This window comes from Carcharodon carcharias, chromosome 28 (genome assembly GCF_017639515.1).
Source record: "Carcharodon carcharias isolate sCarCar2 chromosome 28, sCarCar2.pri, whole genome shotgun sequence".
Lineage (NCBI taxonomy): Eukaryota > Metazoa > Chordata > Chondrichthyes > Lamniformes > Lamnidae > Carcharodon > Carcharodon carcharias.
Window position 1 is genome coordinate 4,983,067 of NC_054494.1, and position 23,913 is coordinate 5,006,979.

Sequence of the window (23,913 nt, forward strand, 5' to 3'; positions counted from 1 at the left end):
ATGTGATCATACACCAGCTGCATGATAAGGTGCAAGTGATCACACACGAACTGCATGGTATACTGAATGTGATCACATGCCAGCCGCATGATATGCTGCATGTGATCATAGGGCAGCTGCATTACACGCTGCATGTGATCATACACCAACCGCATTACACGCTTCATGTGATCATGAAACAGCCGCATGATACGCTGGATGTGATCACATACCAGCTGCATTTGATGACACACCAGCTGCATGATCCGGTGCAAGTGATGACACACCAGCTGCATGATACACTGGATGTGATAATAGACCAGTTGCATGATACTCAGCATGTGATCATACACGAGCTGCATCATACGCTGCATGTGATCACACACCAGCCGCAATATACACTGCATGTGATCATACACCAGCCGCATGATACGTTGCATGTGATCATACACCAGCTGCATGATACGCTGCATGCGATCACACACCAGCTGCATGATATGCTGCAGGTGATCATACACCAGATGCATGATGTGCTGCATGTGATCATATATCAGCTGCATGATAATGAAAGTGATCATACACCAGCTGTATGATACGCTGCATGTGATCACACACCAGCTGCATGATACACTGCAAGTGATCATACACCAGCTACATGATACACTGCATGTGATCACAACAGCTGCATGATATGCTGCAAGTGATCATTCACCAGCTTCATGAAAGGCTGCATGTGATCACACAACAGCTGCATGTTATGCTGCATGTGATCACACACCAAATGCATGTGATCACACAGCAGCTGCATGATATTTTGCATTTGATCAACCAACAGCTGCATGATAAGCTGCATGTGATCAACTGCCAGGTGCATTATATGCTGGATGTGATCACACGACAGCTACATGATACACTGCATGAGATCACACAGCAGCTGCATGATACGCTACCAGTGATCATACACCAGCTGCAAGATACACTGCATGTGATCTAACACCAGCTGCATGATACGCTGCATGTAATCACATACCTGCTGCATGATACGCTGCATGTGATCACATACCAGATGAATGAAACACTGCATGTGATCATACTACAGCTGCATGGTACGCTGCATGTGCTCATACAAAAGCTGCAAGATATGCTGCATGTGATCATACACCAGCTGCAAGATATGCTGCATATGATCATACACCAGCTGCATGATAAGGTGCAAGTGATCACACACCAGCTGCATGATTCGCTGCATGTGATCACACACCAGCTGCATGATATACTGCATGTGATCATACACCAGTTGCATGATAAGCTGCATGTGATCACACAACAGCTACATGATACGCTGCATGAGATCACACAGCAGCTGCATGATACACTGCAAGTGATAATAAATCAGCTGAATGATACAATGCATGTGATCATATACCAGCTGCATGATACGCTGCATGTGATCATACAGCAGCTGCATGATATGCTGCATGTGATCATACAAAAGCTGCAAGATACACTGCATGTGATCATACACCAGCTGCATGAAACGCTACATGTGATCATACACCAGTTGCATGATAAGCTGCATGTGATCACACAACAGCTACATGATACGCTGCATGAGATCACACAGCAGCTGCATGATACACTGCAAGTGATCATAAATCAGCTGAATGATACAATGCATGTGATCATACACCAGCTGCATGATACGCTGCATGTGATCATACAGCAGCTGCATGATATGCTGCATGTGATCATACAAAAGCTGCAAGATACACTGCATGTGATCATACACCAGCTGCATGAAACGCTACATGTGATCATACACCAGCCGCATGATACGATGCATGTGATCACACACCAGCTGCATGATTCGCTGCATGTGATCACACACCAGCTGCGTGATACGCTGCATGTGATCATACACCAGCTGCATGATACGCTGCATGTGATAATACACCAGCTGCATGATACGCTGGATGTGATCATACACTAGCTGCATGATAAGCTGCATTTGAAAATACACCAGCTGCATGATACGCTGCATATGATCATACACCAGCTGCATGATAAGGTGCAAGTGATCACACACCAGCTGCATGATTCGCTGCATGTGATCACACACCAGCTGCATGATATACTGCATGTGATCATATACCAGTTGCATGATAAGGTGCATGAGATCATACACGAGCTGCATGATACACTGCATGTGATAATACACCAGTTGCATGATACTCAGCATGTGATCATACACGAGCTGCATCATACGCTGCATGTGATCACACACCAGCCGCAATATACACTGCATGTGATCATACACCAGCCGCATGATACGTTGCATGTGATCATACACCAGATCCATGAAGCGCTGCATGTGATCATATATCAGCTGCCTGATAATGAAAGTGATCATACACCAGCTGTATGATACGCTGCATGTGATCACACACCAGCTGCATGATACACTGCAAGTGATCTTACACCAGCTACATGATACACTGCATGTGATCACAACAGCTGCATGATATGCTGCAAGTGATCATTCACCAGCTGCATGAAAGGCTGCATGTGATCACACAACAGCTGCATGTTATGCTGCATGTGATCACACACCAGCTGCATGTGATCACACAGCAGCTGCATGATATGCTTCATTTGATCAAGCAACAGCTGCATGATACGCTGCATGTGATCAACTGCCAGGTGCATTATATGCTGCATGTGATCACACGACAGCTACATGATACACTGCATGAGATCACACAGCAGCTGCATGATATGCTACCAGTGATCATACACCAGCGGCAAGATACACTGCATGTGATCAAACACCAGCTGCATGATACGCTGCATTTAATCACATACCAGCCGCATGATACGCTGCATGTGATCACATACCAGATGAATGAAACACTGCATGTGATCATACTACAGCTGCATGGTACGCTGCATGTGCTCATACAAAAGCTGCAAGTTATGCTGCATGCGATCATACACCAGCTGCAAGATAGGCTGCATGTGATCATACACCAGCTGCATGATACACCGAATGTGATCACACAGCAGCCGCATGATAAGCTGCATGTGATCACCCAGCAGCTGTATGATACGCTGCATGTGATCATACACAAGCTGCATGTTACGTAGCATGTGTTCACACAACTGCTGCCTGATACACTGCATGTGATCATACACCAGCTGCTTGATACGCTGCATGTGATCACACAACAGCCGCATGATATGCCACATTGGATCACACCACAGCTGCATGTGATCATACACCAGCTGCATCATATGCTGCATGTGATCACACACCAGCCGCAATATACACTGCATGTGATCATACACCAGCCGCATGATACGTTGCATGTGATCATACACCAGCTGCATGATACACTGCATATGATTATAAACCAGCTGCATGATGATGTGCAAGTGATCACACACCAGCTGCATGATTCGCTGCATGTGATCACACACCAGCTACATGATATACTGCATGTGATCAAACACCACTTGCATGATAAGCTGCATGAGATCATACACCAGCTGCATGATACACTGCATGTGATAATACACCAGTTGCATGATATGGTGCATGTGATCACATGCCAGCTGCATGATATGCTACATGTGATCACACAACAGCTGCATGATATGCTGCATGTTATCATCCACCAGCTGCATGATATGCTGCATGTGATCACAAAACAACTACATGATATGCTGCATGATATCACACAGCAGCTGCATGATACATTGCCAGTGATCATACACCAGGTGCAAGATATGCTGCATGTGATCACACAACAGCTGCATGATACACTGCATGTGATCATACACCAGCTGCATGATACGCTGCATGTGATCATATACCAGCTGCATGATCCACTGCATGTAATCACACAACAGCTGCATGACACACTGCATGTGATCACACACCAGCTGCATGATATGCTGCATGTGATCACACAACAGCGGCATGATACGCTGCAAGTGATCACACAACAGCTGCACGATATGCTGCATGTGATCATACAACAGCTGCATGATATGCTGCCAGTGATCATACACAAGCTGCATGATACGCTGCATGTGATCACATACCAGATGCATGATACACTGCATGTGATCATACACCAGCTGCATGACACGCTAAATGTGATCATACATCAGCTGCAAGATACGCTGTATGTGATCACTTCCCAGCTGCATGATACACAGCATGTGATCATACACCCGCCGCATGATATGCTGCATGTGATCACCCACCAGCTGCATGATACACTGCATGTGATCACACAGCAGCTGCATGGTATGCTGCATGAGAGCACAGGCCAGCTGCATTATAGGCTACATCTGATCATACACCAGATGCATGATACACTGCATGTGATAATACACCAGTTGCATGATATGGTGCATGTGATCACATGCCAGCTGCATGATATGCTACATGTGATCACACAACAGCTGCATGATACGCTGCATGTTATCATCCGCCAGCTGCATGATATGCTGCATGTGATCACAAAACAACTACATGATATGCTGCATGATATCACACAGCAGCTGCATGATACATTGCCAGTGATCATACACCAGGTGCAAGATATGCTGCATGTGATCACACACCAGCTGCATGATACACTGCATGTGATCATACACCAGCTGCATGATACGCTGCATGTGATCGTACACCAGCTGCATGATCCACTGCATGTAATCACACAACAGCTGCATGACACACTGCATTTGATCACACACCAGCTGCATGATATGCTGCATGTGATCACACAACAGCGGCATGATACGCTGCAAGTGATCACACAACAGCTGCACGATATGCTGCATGTGATCACACAACAGCTGAATGATATGCTGCCAGTGATCATACACCAGCTGCATGATACGCTGCATGTGATCACATACCAGCTGCATGATACACTGCATGTGATCATACACCAGCTGCATGATACGCTGAATGTGATCATACATCAGCTGCAAGATACGCTGCATGTGATCACTTCCCAGCTGCATGATACACAGCATGTGATCATACACCCGCCGCATGATATGCTGCATGTGATCACCCACCAACTGCATGATACACTGCATGTGATCACACAGCAGCTGCATGATATGCTGCATGAGAGCACAGGCCAGCTGCATTATAGGCTACATGTGATCACACACCAGATGCATGATACACTGCATGTGATAATACACCAGTTGCATGATATGGTGCATGTGATCATATGCCAGCTGCATGATATGCTACATGTGATCACACAACAGCTGCATGATACGCTGCATGTTATCATCCACCAGCTGCATGATATGCTGCATGTGATCACAAAACAACTACATGATATGCTGCATGATATCACACAGCAGCTGCATGATACACTGCATGTGTTCATACAACAGTTGCATGATAAGCTGCATGTGATCATACACCAGCTGCATGATATGCTGCATGTGATCATACACCAGCTGCATGATAAGGTGCAAGTGATCACACACGAACTGCATGGTACACTGAATGTGATCACATGCTAGCCGCATGATACGCTGCATGTGATCATAGGGCAGCTGCATTAAACGCTTCATGTGATCATAAAACTGCCGCATGATATGCTGGATGTGATCACATACCAGCTGCATTTGATGACACACCAGCTGCATGATCCATTGCAAGTGATGACACACCAGCTGCATGATACACTGCATGTGATAATACACCAGTTGCATGATACTCAGCATGTGATCATACACCAGCTGCATCATACGCTGCATGTGATCACACACCAGCTGCAATATACGCTGCATGTGATCATACACCAGCTGCATGATACGCTGCATGTGATCATATATCAGCTGCATGATAACGAAAGTGATCATCCACCAGCTGCATGATACGCTGCATGTGATCACACACCAGCTGCATGATACACTGCAAGTGATCATACACCAGCTACATGATACACTGCATGTGATCACAACAGCTGCATGATATGCTGCAAGTGATCATTCACCAGCTGCATGAAAGGCTGCATGTGATCACACAACAGCTGCATGTTATGCTGCATGTGATCACACACCAGCTGCATGTGATCACATAGCAGCTGCATGATATGCTGCATTTGATCAAACAACAGCTGCATGATACACTGCATGTGATCATACACCAGCTGCATGACACGCTGAATGTGATCATACATCAGCTGCAAGATACGCTGTATGTGATCACAAACCAGCTGCACGATACACAGCATGTGATCATACACCCGCCGCATGATATGCTGCATGTGATCACCCACCAGCTGCATGATACACTGCATGTGATCACACAGCAGCTGCATGGTATGCTGCATGAGAGCACAGGCCAGCTGCATTATAGGCTACATCTGATCATACACCAGATGCATGATACACTGCATGTGATAATACACCAGTTGCATGATATGGTGCATGTGATCATATGCCAGCTGCATGATATGCTACATGTGATCACACAACAGCTGCATGATACGCTGCATGTTATCATCCGCCAGCTGCATGATATGCTGCATGTGATCACAAAACAACTACATGATATGCTGCATGATATCACACAGCAGCTGCATGATACATTGCCAGTGATCATACACCAGGTGCAAGATATGCTGCATGTGATCACACACCAGCTGCATGATACACTGCATGTGATCATACACCAGCTGCATGATACGCTGCATGTGATCATACCCCAGCTGCATGATCCACTGCATGTAATCACACAACAGCTGCATGACACACTGCATGTGATCACACACCAGCTGCATGATATGCTGCATGTGATCACACAACAGCGGCATGATACGCTGCAAGTGATCACACAACAGCTGCACGATATGCTGCATGTGATCACACAACAGCTGAATGATATGCTGCCAGTGATCATACACCAGCTGCATGATACGCTGCATGTGATCACATACCAGCTGCATGATACACTGCATGTGATCATACACCAGCTGCATGATACGCTGAATGTGATCATACATCAGTTGCAAGATACGCTGCATGTGATCACTTCCCAGCTGCATGATACACAGCATGTGATCATACACCCGCCGCATGATATGCTGCATGTGATCACCCACCAGCTGCATGATACACTGCATGTGATCACACAGCAGCTGCATGATATGCTGCATGAGAGCACAGGCCAGCTGCATTATAGGCTACATGTGATCACACACCAGATGCATGATACACTGCATGTGATAATACACCAGTTGCATGATATGGTGCATGTGATCACATGCCAGCTGCATGATATGCTACATGTGATCACACAACAGCTGCATGATACGCTGCATGTTATCATCCACCAGCTGCATGATATGCTGCATGTGATCACAAAACAACTACATGATATGCTGCATGATATCACACAGCAGCTGCATGATACACTGCATGTGTTCATACAACAGTTGCATGATAAGCTGCATGTGATCATACACCAGCTGCATGATATGCTGCATGTGATCATACACCAGCTGCATGATAAGGTGCAAGTGATCACACACGAACTGCATGGTACACTGAATGTGATCACATGCTAGCCGCATGATACGCTGCATGTGATCATAGGGCAGCTGCATTAAACGCTTCATGTGATCATAAAACTGCCGCATGATACGCTGGATGTGATCACATACCAGCTGCATTTGATGACACACCAGCTGCATGATCCGTTGCAAGTGATGACACACCAGCTGCATGATACACTGCATGTGATAATACACCAGTTGCATGATACTCAGCATGTGATCATACACCAGCTGCATCATACGCTGCATGTGATCACACACCAGCTGCAATATACGCTGCATGTGATCATACACCAGCTGCATGATACGCTGCATGCGATCACACAGTAGCTGCATGATATGCTGCAGGTGATCATACACCAGATGCATGATATGCTGCATGTGATCATATATCAGCTGCATGATAACGAAAGTGATCATCCACCAGCTGCATGATACGCTGCATGTGATCACACACCAGCTGCATGATACACTGCAAGTGATCATACACCAGCTACATGATACACTGCATGTGATCACAACAGCTGCATGATATGCTGCAAGTGATCATTCACCAGCTGCATGAAAGGCTGCATGTGATCACACAACAGCTGCATGTTATGCTGCATGTGATCACACACCAGCTGCATGTGATCACATAGCAGCTGCATGATATGCTGCATTTGATCAAACAACAGCTGCATGATACGCTGCATGTGATCAACTGCCAGGTGCATTATATGCTGCATGTGATCACACAACAGCTACATGATACGCTGCATGAGATCACACAGCAGCTGCATCATACGCTACCAGTGATCATACACCAGCTGCAAGATACGATGCATGTGATCACACACCAGATGAATGAAACACTGCATGTGATCATACTACAGCAGCATGATACGTTGCATGTGCTCATACAAAAGCTGCAAGATATGCTGCATGTGATCATACACCAGCTGCAAGATAAGCTGCACGTGATCATACACCAGCAGCATGATACACCGAATGTGATCACACACCAGCCGCATGATAAGCTGCAAGTGATCACCCAGCAGCTGTATGATACGCTGCATGTGATCATACACAAACTGCATGTTACGTAGCATGTATTCACACAACTGCTGCCTGATACACTGCATGAGATCATACACCAGCTGCTTGATACGCTGCATGTGATCACACAACAACCGCATGATATGCCACATTGGATCACACCACAGCTGCATGTGATCATACACCAGCTGCATGATACACTGCATGTGATCACATACCTGCTGCATGATACAATGCATGTGATCATACACCAGCTGCATGATATGTTGCATGTGATCACACACCAGCTGCATGATAATGGGCAAGTGATCACACACAAACTGCATGATACACTGCAGGTGATCATACACCTGCCGCATGATACACTGAATGTGATAATACACCAGCTGCATGATATGCTGCATTTGATCACACGCCAGCTGCATGATATGCTGCAAGGGATCACACACCAGCTGCGTGATAAGCTGCATGTGATCATACACCAGCTGCATGATAATGGGCAAGTGATCACACACAAACTGCATGATATGCTGCAGATGATCATTCACCTGCCGCATGATAAACTGCATGTGATAATACACCAGCTGCATGATATGTTGCATTTGATCTCATGCCAGCTGCATGATACGCTCCATGTGATTACACACCAGCTGCGTGATCAGCTGCATGTGATCACACAACAGCTGCATGATACGCTGCATTTGATCACACAACAGCTGCATGATATGCTGCTTGTGATCGTGCACGAGCTGCATCATACGCTGAATGTGATCATACACCAGCCGCATGATACGCCGCATGTAATCATACACCAGATGCATGATACGCTGCATGTGATCATACACCAGCTGCATGATCCTCTGCATGTGATCATACACCAGCTGCATGATACGCTGCATGTGATCACGCACCAGATGCATGATACACTGCATGTGATCACACAACAGCTGCATGATATGCTGCAAGTGATCATACACCAGCTACATGATACACTGCATGTGATCACAACAGCTGCATGATATGCTGCAAGTGATCATTCACCAGCTGCATGAAAAGCTGCATGTGATCACACAACAGCTGCATGTTATGCTGCATGTGATCACATACCAGCTGCATGTGATCACACAGCAGCTGCGTGATATGCTGCATGTGATAACACAACAGCTGCATGATACGCTGCATGTGATCAACCACCAGGTGCATTAAATGCTGCATGTGAGCATTCAACAGCTATTTGATACGCTGCATGAGATCACACAGCAGCTGCATGATATACTACCAGTGATCATACACCAGCTGCAAGATACGCTGCATGTGATCACACACAGCCGCATGATATGCTGCATGTGAACATGCACCAGCTGCATGATACACTGCATGTGGTAACACACCAGCTGCATGATACACTGCATGTGATCATAAAAAAGCTGCAAGATTCACTGCATGTGATCATACACCAGTTGCATGATACACTGCAAGTGATCACACACCAGCTGCATGATAAGGTGCAAGTGATCACACACCAAATGCATGATAAGCTGCATGTGATCATATACCAGCTGCATAATACACTGCATGTGATCACATGCCAGCTGCATGATACGCTGCATGTCTTAATACTCCAGCTGCACGATACGCTACATGTGCACACTCAGCAGCTGCATGATAGGCTGCATGTGATCATACACCAGCTGTATGATACGCTGCATGTGATCTACACCATCTGCATGAAATGCTGCATGTGAACAGACACCAGCTACATGATACGCTGAATGTGATCTTACATCAGCTGCATGATAATGAATGTGATCATACACCAGCTGCAGGATATGCAGCATGTGATCATGCACCAGCTGCATCGTACGCTGCATGTGATCACACACCAGCTGCATTATATGCTGCATGTGATCATACACCAGCCGCATGATACATTGTATGTGATCACACACCAGCTGCATGATACGCTGCATGTGATCACAAAACAGCTGCATGTTATGCTACATGTGATCACACACCAGCTGCAACATACGCTGCATGTGATCACACACCAGCTGCATAATACGCTGCATGTGCTAATACTCCAGTTGCATGATACGCTGCATGTGATCACACAACTGTTGCATGATATGCTGCAAGTGAACATACACCAGCTGCATGATACGCTGCATGTGATCATACACCAGCTGCATGGTCCACTGCATGCAATCACACAACAGCGGCATGATACGCTGCATGTGATCACACACCAGCTGCATGATACGTTGCATGTGATCACATACCAGCTGCATGATACGCTGCATGTGATCATACACCAGCTGCATGATACGCTGCATGTGATCACACACCAGCTGCATGAAAAACTGCATGTGATCACACAGCAGCTGCATGATATGCTGCATGTGATCACCCACCAGCTGCATGATACACTGCATGTGATCACACAGCAGCTGCATGATATGCTGCATGAGAGCACAGGCCAGCTGCATTATAGGCTACATCTGATCACACACCAGATGCATGATACACTGCATGTGATAATACACCAGTTGCATGATATGGTGCATGTGATCACATGCCAGCTGCATGATATGCTACATGTGATCACACAACAGCTGCATGATACACTGCATGTTATCACCCGCCAGCTGCATGATATGCTGCATGTGATCACAAAACAATTACATGATATGCTGCATGATATCACACAGCAGCTGCATGATACATTGCCAGTGATCATATACCAGGTGCAAGATATGCTGCATGTGATCACACACCAGCTGCATGATACATTGCATGTGATCATACACCAGCTGCATGATACGCTGCATGCGATCACACACCAGCTGCATGATTCGATGTTTGTGATCACACACCAGCTGCATGATATACTGCATGTGATCATACACCAGCTGCATGATACGCTGCATGTGATCATACACCAGCTGCATGATACGCAGCGACTGATCATAAACCAGCCACATGATATGCTGAATGTGATCATACAGCAGCTGCATTATATGGTGCAAGTGATGACACACCAGCTGCATGATCTGCTGCATGTGACAATACAAAAGCTGCATGATACACTGCATGTGATAATACACCTGTTGCATGATAAGCTGCATGTGATCATACAACAGCTGCATGATACGCTGCATGTGATCACACATCAGCTGCATGATAATGGGCAAGTGATCACACACGAACTGCATGATATGCTGCATGTGATCATATACCGACTGCATGGTACGTTGCATGTGATCACTTGCCTGCCGCATGATACGCTGGATGTGATGAGACACCAGCTGCACGATCCGGTGCAAGTGATGACACACCAGTTGTATTATACACTGCATGTGATAATACACCAGTTGCAAGATACGCTGCATGTAATCACACAACGGCTGCATGACACACTGCATGTGATCACACACCAGCTGCATCATATGCTGCATGTGATCACACACCAGCTGCATAATACGCTGCATGTGCTAATACTCCAGTTGCATGATACGCTGCATATTCTAATACTCCAGTTGCATGATATGCTGCATGTGATCACACAACTGTTGCATGATATGCTGCAAGTGATCATACACCAGCTGCATGATACGCTGCATGTGATCATACACCAGCTGCATGATCCACTGCATGTAATCACACAACAGCTGCATGACACACTGTATGTGATCACACACCAGCTGCATGATATGCTGCATGTGATCACACAACAGCGGCATGATTCGCTGCATGTGATCACACAACAGCTGCATGATATGCTGCATGTGATCATACACAAGCTGCATGATACGCTGCAGGTGATCGCACACCAGATGCATGATACGCTGCATGTGATCACATACCAGCCGCATAATAAACTGCATGTGATAACATACCAGCTGCATGATACACTGCATGTGATCATAATCTAGCTGCATGATTAGCTGAATGTGATCATACATCAGCTGCAAGATACGCTGCATGTGATCACAAACCAGCTGCATGATACACAGCATGTGATCATACACCCGCCGCATGATATGCTGCATGTGATCACCCACCAGTTGCATGATACACTGCATGTGATAATACACCAGTTGCATGATATGGTGCATGTGATCACATGCCAGCTGCATGATATGCTACATGTGATCACACAACAGCTGCATGATACGCTGCATGTTATCATCCGCCAGCTGCATGATATGCTGCATGTGATCACAAAACAACTACATGATATGCTGCATGATATCACACAGCAAATGCATGATACATTGCCAGTGATCATACACCAGGTGCAAGATATGCTGCATGTGATCACAAACCAGCTGCATGATACACTGCATGTGATCATACACCAGCTGCATGATACGCTGCATGTGATCATACACCAGCTGCATGATACACTGCATGTGATCATACACCAGCTGCATGATACGCTGCATGTGATCGTACTCCAGTTGCATGATATGCTGCATGTGATAATACACCAGCAGCATGATACGCTGCATGTGATCACATACGAACTGCATGATAAGCTGCATGTGATAACATACCAGTTGCATGATATGCTGCATGTTATCATACACCAGCTGCATGAAACGCTGCATGTGATCGTACTCCACTAGCATGATACGCTGCATGTGAGTATACACCAGCTGCATGATACGCTGCATGTGATCGTACACCAGCTGCATGATCCACTGCATGTAATCACACAACAGCTGCATGACACACAGCATGTAATCACACACCAGCTGCATGATATACTGCATGTGATCACACAACAGTGGCATGATACGCTGCAAGTGATCACACAACAGCTGCACGATATGCTGCATGTGATCACACAGCAGCTGCATGATATGCTGCATGAGAGCACAGGCCAGCTGCATTATAGGCTACATCTGATCACACACCAGATGCATGATACACAGCATGTGATAATACACCAGTTGCATGATATGGTCCATGTGATCACATGCCAGCTGCATGATATGCTACATGTGATCACACAACAGCTGCATGATACGCTGCATGTTATCATCCGCCAGCTGCATGATATGCTGCATGTGATCACAAAACAACTACATGATATGCTGCATGATATCACACAGCAGCTGCATGATACATTGCCAGTGATCATACACCAGGTGCAAGATATGCTGCATGTGATCACACACCAGCTGCATGATACATTGCCAGTGATCATACACCAGCTGCATGATACGCTGCATGTGATCACACATCAGCTGCATGACACACTGCATGTGATCATACACCAGCTGCATGATACGCTGCATGTGATCGTACTCCAGTTGCATGATATGCTGCATGTGATAATACACCAGCAGCATGATACGCTGCATGTGATCACATACGAACTGCATGATAAGCTGCATGTGATAACATACCAGTTGCATGATACGCTGCCTGTTATCATACACCAGCTGCATGAAACGCTGCATGTGATCATACTCCACTAGCAAGATACGCAGCATGTGAGCATACACCAGCTGCATGATACGCTGCATGTGATCGTACACCAGCTGCATGATCCACTGCATGTAATCACACAACAGCTGCATGACACATTGCATGTGATCACACACCAGCTGCATGATATGCTGCTTGTGATCACACAACAGCGGCATGATACGCTGCAAGTGATCACACAACAGCTGCACGATATGCTGCATGTGATCATACAACAGCTGCATGATATGCTGCCAGTGATCATACACAAGCTGCATGATACGCTGCATGTGATCACATACCAGCTGCATGATACACTGCATGTGATCATACACCAGCTGCATGATACGCTGAATGTGATCTTAAATCAGCTGCAAGATACGCTGCATGTGATCACAAACCAGCTGCATGATACACAGCATGTGATCATACACCCGCCGCATGATATGCTGCATGTGATCACCTGCCAGCTGCATGATACACTGCATGTGATCACACAGCAGCTGCATGATATGCTGCATGAGAGCACAGGCCAGCTGCATTATAGGCTACATGTGATCACACACCAGATGCAAGATACACTGCATGTGATAATACACTAGTTGCATGATATGGTGCATGTGATCACATGCCAGCTGCATGATATGCTACATGTGATCACACAACAGCTGCATGATACGCTGCATGTTATCATCCGCCAGCTGCATGATATGCTGCATGTGATCACAAAACAACTACATGATATGCTGCATGATATCACACAGCAGCTGCATGATACATTGCCAGTGATCATACACCAGGTGCAAGATATGCTGCATGTGATCACACACCAGCTGCATGATACATTGCCAGTGATCATACACCAGGTGCAAGATATGCTACATGTGATCACACACCAGCTGCATGATACACTGCATGTGATCATACACCAGCTGCATGATACGCTGCATGTGATCGTACTCCAGTTGCATGATATGCAGCATGTGATAATACACCAGCAGCATGATACGCTGCATGTGATCACATACGAACTGCATGATAAGCTGCATGTGATAACATACCAGTTGCATGATACGCTGCATGTTATCATACACCAGCTGCATGAAACGCTGCATGTGATCGTACTCCACTAGCATGATACGCTGCATGTGAGTATACACCAGCTGCATGATACGCTGCATGTGATCGTACACCAGCTGCATGATCCACTGCATGTAATCATACAACAGCTGCATGACACACTGCATGTGATCACACACCAGCTGCATGATATGCTGCAAGTGATCACACAACAGCTGCACGATATGCTGCATGTGATCATACAACAGCTGCATGATATGCTGCCAGTGATCATACACAAGCTGCATGATATGCTGCATGTGATCACACACCAGCTGCATGATACATTGCCAGTGATCATACACCAGGTGCAAGATATGCTACATGTGATCACACACCAGCTGCATGATACACTGCATGTGATCATACACCAGCTGCATGATAAGCTGCATGTGATCGTACTCCAGTTGCATGATATGCTGCATGTGATAATACACCAGCAACATGATACGCTGCATGTGATCACATACGAACTGCATGATAAGCTGCATGTGATCACAAACCAGCTGCATGATACACAGCATGTTATCATACACCCGCCGCATGATATGCTGCATGTGATCACCCACCAGCTGCATGATACACTGCATGTGATCACACAGCAGCTGCATGATATGCTGCATGAGAGCACAGGCCAGCTGCATTATAGGCTACATCTGATCACACACCAGATGCATGATACACTGCATGTGATAATACACCAGTTGCATGATATGGTGCATGTGATCACATGCCAGCTGCATGATATGCGACATGTGATCACACAACAGCTGCATGATACGCTGCATGTTATCATCCGCCAGCTGCATGATATGCTGCATGTGATCACAAAACAACTACATGATATGCTGCATGATATCACACAGCAGCTGCATGATACATTGCCAGTGATCATACACCAGGTGCAAGATATGCTGCATGTGATCACACACCAGCTGCATGATACACTGCATGTGATCATACACCAGCTGCATGATATGCTGAATGTGATCGTACACCAGCTGCATGATCCACTGCATGTAATCACACAACAGCTGCATGACACACTGCATGTGATCATACACCAGCTGCATGATATGCTGCATGTGATCACACAACAGCGGCATGATACGCTGCAAGTGATCACACAACAGCTGCACGATATGCTGCATGTGATCACATACCAGCTGCATGATACACTGCATGTGATCATACACCAGCTGCATGATACGCTGAATGTGATAATTCATCAGCTGCAAGATACGCTGCATGTGATCACAAACCAGCTGCATGATACACAGCATGTGATCATACACCCGCCGCATGATATGCTGCATGTGATCACCCACCAGCTGCATGATACACTGCATGTGATCATACACCAGCTGCATGATACGCTGCATGTGATCGTACTCCACTAGCATGATACGCTGCATATGATCATACAACAGTTGCATGATATGCTGCATGTGATCACATGCCAGCTTCATGATACACAGCATGTGATCATACACCCGCCGCATGATATGCTGCATGTGATCACCCACCAGCTGCATGATACACTGCATGTGATCACACAGCAGCTGCATGGTATGCTGCATGAGAGCACAGGCCAGCTGCATTATAGGCTACATCTGATCATACACCAGATGCATGATACACTGCATGTGATAATACACCAGTTGCATGATATGGTGCATGTGATCATATGCCAGCTGCATGATATGCTACATGTGATCACACAACAGCTGCATGATATGCTGCATGTTATCATCCGCCAGCTGCATGATATGCTGCATGTGATCACAAAACAACTACATGATATGCTGCATGATATCACACAGCAGCTGCATGATACATTGCCAGTGATCATACACCAGGTGCAAGATATGCTGCATGTGATCACACACCAGCTGCATGATACACTGCATGTGATCATACACCAGCTGCATGATACGCTGCATGTGATCGTACTCCACTAGCATGATCCACTGCATGTGATCATACACCAGCTGCATGATACGCTGCATGTGATCACACACCAGCTGCATGATTCGATGTTTGTGATCACACACCAGCTGCATGATATACTGTATGTGATCATACACCAGCTGCATGATACGCTGCATGTGATCATACACCAGCTGCATGATACGCTGCGAGTGATCACAAACCAGCCACATGATACGCTGAATGTGATCATACAGCAGCTGCATTATATGGTGCAAGGGATGACACACCAGCTGCATGATCTGCTGCATGTTATCATACACCTGTTGCATGATACGCTGCATGTGATCACACATCAGCTGCATGATAATGGGCAAGTGATCACACACGAACTGCATGATACGCTGCATGTGATCATATACCGACTGCATGGTACGCTGCATGTGATCACTTGCCTGCCGCATGATACGCTGGATGTGATGACACACCAGCTGCATGATCCGGTGCATGTGATGACACAGCAGTTATATTATACACTGCATGTGATAATACACCAGTTGCAAGATACTCTGCATGTAATCACACAACGGCTGCATGACACAGTGCATGTGATCACACACCAGCTGCATAATACGCTGCATGTGCTAATACTCCAGTTGCATGATACCCTGCATATGCTAATACTCCAGTTGCATGATACGCTGCATGTGATCACACAACTGTTGCATGATATGCTGCAAGTGATCATACACCAGCTGCATGATACGCTGCATGTGATCATACACCAGCTGCATGATCCACTGCATGTAATCACACAACAGCTGCATGACACACTGCATGTGATCACACACCAGCTGCATGATACGCTGCATGTGATCACACAACAGCGGCATGATACGCTGCAAGTGATCACACAACAGCTGCACGATATGCTGCATGTGATCACACAACAGCTGCATGATATGCTGCCAGTGATCATACACAAGCTGCATGATACGCTGCATGTGATCACATACCAGATGCATGATACACTGCATGTGATCATACACCAGCTGCATGACACGCTGAATGTGATCATACATCAGCTGCAAGATACGCTGCATGTGATCACTTCCCAGCTGCATGATACACAGCATGTGATCATACACCCGCCGCATGATATGCTGCATGTGATCACCCACCAGCTGCATGATACACTGTATGTGATCACACAGCAGCTGCATGGTATGCTGCATGAGAGCACAGGCCAGCTGCATTATAGGCTACATCTGATCACACACCAGATGCATGATACACTGCATGTGATAATGCACCAGTATCATGATATGGTGCATGTGATCACATGCCAGCTGCATGATATGCTACATGTGATCACACAACAGCTGCATGTTATGCTGCATGTTATCATCCGCCAGCTGCATGATATGCTGCATGTGATCACAAAACAACTACATGATATGCTGCATGATATCACACAGCAGCTGCATGATACATTGCCAGTGATCATACAGCAGGTGCAAGATATGCTGCATGTGATCACACACCAGCTGCATGATACACTGCATGTGATCATACACCAGCTGCATGATACGCTGCATGTGATCGTACTCCAGTTGCATGATATGCTGCAGGTGATAATACACCAGCTGCATGATACGCTGCATGTGATCGTACTCCAGTAGCATGATACACTGCATGTGATCATACAACAGCAGCATGATACGCTGCATGTGATCACATACGAAATGCATGATAAGCTGCATGTGATAACATACCAGCTGCATGATACGCTGCATGTTATCATACACCAGCTGCATGATACACTGCATGTGATCGTACTCCAGTAGCATGATACGCTGCATGTGACCATACACCAGCTGCATGATACGCTGCATGTGATCCTACTCCAGTAGCATGATATGCTGCATGTGATCATACACCAGCTGCATGATATACTGCATGTGATCATACGCCAGCTGCATGATACGCTGCATGTGATCATACACCAGCTGCATGATACGCTGAATGTGATTGTACTCCAGTAGCATGATACATTGCATGTGATCATACAGCAGCTGCACGATATACTGCATGTGATCATACACCAGCTGCATGATACGCTGCATGTGATCATACACCAGCTGCATGATACGTTGCGAGTGATCACAAACCAGCCACATGATACGCTGAATGTGATCATACAGCAGCTGCATTATATGGTGCAAGTGATGACACACCAGCTGCATGATATGCTGCATGTGATAATACACCAGCTGCATGATACACTGCATGTTATCATACACCTGTTGCACGATAAGCTGCATGTGATCATTCAACAGCTGCATGATACGCTGCATGTGATCAAACACCAGCTGCATGATAATGGGCAAGTGATCACACACGAACTGCATGATACGCTGCATGTGATCATATACCGAATGCATGGTATGCTGCATGTGATCACTTGCCTGCCGCATGATATGCTGGATGTGATGACACACCAGCTGCATGATCCGGTGCAAGTGATTACACACCAGTTGTATTATACACTGCATGTGATAATACACCAGTTGCAAGATACGCTGCATGTAATCACACAACAGCTGCATGACACACTGCATGTGATCACAAACCAGCTGCATGATACACAGCATGTGATCATACACCCGCCGCATGATATGCTGCATGTGATCACCCACCAGCTGCATGATACACTGTATGTGATCACACAGCAGCTGCATGGTATGCTGCATGAGAGCACAGGCCAGCTGCATTATAGGCTACATCTGATCACACACCAGATGCATGATACACTGCATGTGATAATGCACCAGTATCATGATATGGTGCATGTGATCACATGCCAGCTGCATGATATGCTACATGTGATCACACAACAGCTGCATGATATGCTGCATGTTATCATCCGCCAGCTGCATGATATGCTGCATGTGATCACAAAACAACTACATGATATGCTGCATGATATCACACAGCAGCTGCATGATACATTGCCAGTGATCATACAGCAGGTGCAAGATATGCTGCATGTGATCACACACCAGCTGCATGATACACTGCATGTGATCATACACCAGCTGCATGATACGCTGCATGTGATCGTACTCCAGTTGCATGATATGCTGCAGGTGATAATACACCAGCTGCATGATACGCTGCATGTGATCGTACTCCAGTAGCATGATACACTGCATGTGATCATACAACAGCAGCATGATACGCTGCATGTGATCACATACGAACTGCATGATAAGCTGCATGTGATAACATACCAGCTGCATGATACGCTGCATGTTATCATACACCAGCTGCATGATACACTGCATGTGATCGTACTCCAGTAGCATGATACGCTGCATGTGACCATACACCAGCTGCATGATACGCTGCATGTGATCCTACTCCAGTAGCATGATATGCTGCATGTGATCATACACCAGCTGCATGATATACTGCATGTGATCATACGCCAGCTGCATGATACGCTGCATGTGATCATACACCAGCTGCATGATACGCTGCATGTGATTGTACTCCAGTAGCATGATACATTGCATGTGATCATACAGCAGCTGCATGATATACTGCATGTGATCATACACCAGCTGCATGATACGCTGCATGTGATCATACACCAGCTGCATGATACGTTGCGAGTGATCACAAACCAGCCACATGATACGCTGAATGTGATCATACAGCAGCTGCATTATATGGTGCAAGTGATGACACACCAGCTGCATGATATGCTGCATGTGATAATACACCAGCTGCATGATACACTGCATGTTATCATACACCTGTTGCACGATAAGCTGCATGTGATCATTCAACAGCTGCATGATACGCTGCATGTGATCAAACACCAGCTGCATGATAATGGGCAAGTGATCACACACGAACTGCATGATACGCTGCATGTGATCATATACCGAATGCATGGTATGCTGCATGTGATCACTTGCCTGCCGCATGATATGCTGGATGTGATGACACACCAGCTGCATGATCCGGTGCAAGTGATGACACACCAGTTGTATTATACACTGCATGTGATAATACACCAGTTGCAAGATACGCTGCATGTAATCACACAACAGCTGCATGACACACTGCATGTGATCACACACCAGCTGCATGATATGCTGCATGTGATCACACAACAGCTGCATGATACGCTGCATTTGATCACCCGCCAGCTGCATGATATGCTGCACGTGATCACACAACAGCTGCATGATATGCTGCCAGTGATCATGAACCTGCTGCATGATACGCTGCGAGTGATCACAAACCAGCCACATGATACACTAAATGTGATCATACATCAGCTGCATTATATGGTGCAAGTGATGACACAGCCGCTGCATGATATGCTGCATGTGATAATACACCAGCTGCATGATACACTGCATGTGATCATACATCTGTTGCATGATAAGCTGCATGTGATCATACAACAGCTGCATGATACTCTGCATGTCATCACACACCAGCTGCATGATAATGGGCAAGTGATCACACACGAACTGTTTGATACGCTGCATGTGATCATATACTGACTGCATGGTACGCTGCATGAGATCACTTGCCTGCTGCATGATACGCTGGATGTGATGACACACCAGCTGCATGATCCGGTGCAAGTGATGACACACCAGTTGTATGATACACTGCATGTGATAATACACCAGTTGCATGATACGCTGCATGTAATCACACAACAGCTGCATGACACACTGCATGTGATCACACACCAGCTGCATGATATGCTGCATGTGATCACACAACAGCTGCATGATATGCTGCCAGTGATCATGAACCTGATGCATGATATGCTGCATGTGATCACACACCAGCTGCATGATACGCTACATGTGATCACATACCAGCCGCATAATACGCTGCATGTGATCACATACCAGCTGCATGATACATTGCATGTGATCATAAACGATCTGCATGATACAATGAATGTGATCATACATCAGCTGCAAGATACGCTGCATGTGATCACACACCAGCTGCATGATACACAGCATGTGATCATACACCAGCCGCATGATACGCTGCATGTGATAACCCACCAGCTGCATGATACACTGCTTGTGACCACATAGCAGCTGCATGATATGCTGCATGTGATCACAGGCCAGCTGCATTATACGCTACATCTGATCACACACCAGATGCAAGATACACTGCATGTGATAATACACCAGTTGCATGATACGCTGCATGTTATCAACCGCGAGCTGCATGATACGGTGCATGTGATCACACAACAACTACATGATACACTGCATGATATCACACAGCAGCTGCATGATACATTGCCAGTGATCATACACCAGGTGCAAGATATGCTGCATGTGATCATACACCAGCTGCATGATATACTGCATGTGATCATACGCCAGCTGCATGATACGCTGCATGTGATCATACACCAGCTACATGATACGCTGCATGTGATTGTACTCCAGTAGCATGATACGTTGCATGTGATCATAAAGCAGGGCCAGGAGGAGGAGGCAGAGAGCCCATGATAAGCTGCATGTGATCATACACCAGCTGCATGATATGCTGCATGTGATCGTACACCATTTGCATGATACGCTGCATGTGATCATACATCAGCAGCATGATACTCTGCATGTGATCACATATGAACTGCATGATACGCTGCACATGATAACATACCAGCTGCATGATACGCTGCATGTTATCATACACCAGCTGCATGATATGCTGCATGTGATGGTACCCCAGTTGCATTATACGCTGCATGTGATCATACACCAGCTGCATGATACGCTGCATGCGATCACACACCAGCTGCATGATTCGCTGTTTGTGATCACACACCAGCTGCATGATATACTGCATGTGATCATACACCAGCTGCATGATACGCTGCATGAGATCATACACTAGCTGCATGATAGGCGGCGCGTGATCACAAACCAGCCACATGATACGCTGAATGTGATCATGCAGCAGCCGCATTATACGGTGCAAGTGATGACACACCAGCTGCATGATATGCTGCATGTCATAATACACCAGCTGCATGATACACTGCATGTGATCATACACCTGTTGCATGATAAGCTGCATGTGATCATACAACAGCTGCATGATACGCAGCATGTGATCACACACCAGATGCATGATAATGGGCAAGTGATCACACACAAACTGCATGATGCACTGCATGTGATCATATACCGACTGCATGGTACGCTGCATGTGATCACTTGCCTGCTGCATGATACGCTGGATGTGATCACATACCAGCTGCATGTGATGACACACCAGCTGCATGATCCGGTGCAAGTGATGACACACCAGTTGTATGATACACTGCATGTGATAATACACCAGTTGCATGATACGCTGCATGTGATCATACACCAGCCGCATGGTACACTCTATGTGATCATACATCAGCTGCATAGTAGGATGCATGTGATCATATACTGGCTGCTTGATACGCTGCATGTGATCATACACCAGCCGCATGATACGCTGCATGTGATCACCCAACAGCTGCATGATACACTGCATGCGATCACACAGCAGCTGCATGATATGCTGCAAGTGATCACACAACAGCTGCATGATACGCTGCATGTGATCACCCGCCAGCTGCATGATATGCTGCATGTGATCACATAACAGCTACATGATACGCTGCATGAGATCACACAGCGGCTGCATGATACACTGCCAGAGATCATCAATCAGCTGC